This window comes from Lepus europaeus, chromosome 1 (genome assembly GCF_033115175.1).
Source record: "Lepus europaeus isolate LE1 chromosome 1, mLepTim1.pri, whole genome shotgun sequence".
Classification (NCBI taxonomy): domain Eukaryota; kingdom Metazoa; phylum Chordata; class Mammalia; order Lagomorpha; family Leporidae; genus Lepus; species Lepus europaeus.
The window spans coordinates 24,551,483-24,553,438 of record NC_084827.1 but is presented as its reverse complement, the minus strand read 5'-3'; positions in this window follow the sequence as shown (position 1 = coordinate 24,553,438).

Here is a 1,956-nt window from a genome sequence, read left to right as displayed (position 1 = left end):
TGGTCACATCATAGGTGTCTTCACCTGTTTTAGACTTGGGGGAATGATTGTAGAAACAAACTACCCAGTTCTGATGCCTCTCTGGTTTATTCTGAAAAGCATGGAACCCTCAGATTTGGAACAGATCTGAGTTCAAGGCATCAGTAAGGCAGTAAGAGTAAGTACTTGCAATGAGCATTTACCTAGGGTGCCATCTAGTGCTGACATGGTAGAAGAATAAAGTTTCAGAAAAATTTATTGGATTGCCTAGAATCTCTCTGGAAGGACAACCACAAACATAATCAGACAAGGAAGACTGTGGAAACCTAATCGTTCAGTGGAAGATAATGTCATGTACCAATTAATATCAAGAACACTTGGGGAGTCATGACTTCATCCAATGAACAAGGTAAAGTTCCAGAAACCAAATACTTTGGCTCTGACATCCAATGCTTGGATGAAAATTTTTAAAATATCAAGCGAATACAGAGAAATGACTTACTACTTTAACAGAGAGCATTGACAGAAGGATGAAAGAACTGAAAAACCAGAAATGCAACAACTGAAAAAAATAACAGAAGGTATCAAATGCCAAGTAGTTCAAGCTGAAGAAAAAAGGATCTCAAAGACAGGATATTTGGAAATACACAGTAAGAGGAAAATAAAAGGAAATGGAATCTAGATAAAGAAAGAAAGCTTATGGGAGCTGTGGGACAGCATGAAAAGACCTGATATCCAAGTAACTGGGATATAAGAGGGACTTCAGAATGCAGAAGTGGTAGAGAGCATATTCAAAATCATCACAGAAAACCTCCAAAACCTAGAGAAAGATATAACTATCCAGGCACAGCAAGGTCAGAGCTCCCCAATCAGGTTGAACTTGAACAAATATTTGTCTAAACATATTATATAATCAAACTTTCCAGTGCTAAAGATAAAAGAGGGTTCTCAAAACTGCACAAGAAAATAAACAACACAAAAAGAGCTTCCAATTTGCCTGACTACAGACTTCTCAGCACAAACTTAACAAGGCAAGAAAGAGTAAGCTGAGACTTTCACAGAATTTAGGAGACCAGAATGGTCAACAAAGAATACTGTGTCTAGCAATACTTTTAGACATGAAGAAGAGATAAAAACATCCCCTAGAAATCAAAAGCTGAGATAATTTAACACCATCAAATCTGTCTTACAAGACATATTAAAGGATGTCCTTCAAACTGAAAGAAAGAGATATTAATGAGTAAGAAGAAAATATCAGAAGGTAGAAAACTCTCTGGTAAGGGTAACTAGAGACAAATTCAGAATGATTTAATATAGTAAATTGCATGTCAATTTAGTATCTTTAGTATGAAGACTAAAAGGCAAAACAATGAAAAATAATATTTGCTTCACTACATGTTAAGAAAAGTGCAAAATAGAAAAACAGAAAAGAAGAAATCAAAATTTAAAACGTGTGGATGAATGGAGTCTTACGTTTAAATTTATTAACTTGTCTTTCTTAGCTTTCTTTGTTCATTTGTCAGTCTTTAGGATTAGTATAAAGTTGCAATTATTCCAAAAAGCTTGTTATAGCCAAAAATATATGTTTTCTGTAAGCCTAAAGGTATTCACAGAGAAAAAATCTGTAATAGGCTTATCAAAAATAATAGGACAGGGATTAAATCACACTACTAGAGAAAATCACTTAGCCACAGAAGAAGATTGTAAGGGAGAAAGGAAGAAGGGATTTGCAATAAAACTAAATATTAAGTATCAAAATGGCAGCAGTAAGGCCTTATCTATAAATAATTACCAATTAGAAGATAGAGTGTCTGAATGGATAAAAAATAAGATCTAACTGTATGCTTTTTAATTTTTTTATTTTGATAGGCAGAGTTAGACAGTGAGAGAGAGAGAAACAGAGAGAAAGGTCTTCCCTATGTTGGTTCACCCCCCAAATGGCCACCAGAGTAGCGCACTGTGCTGATCTGAAACCAG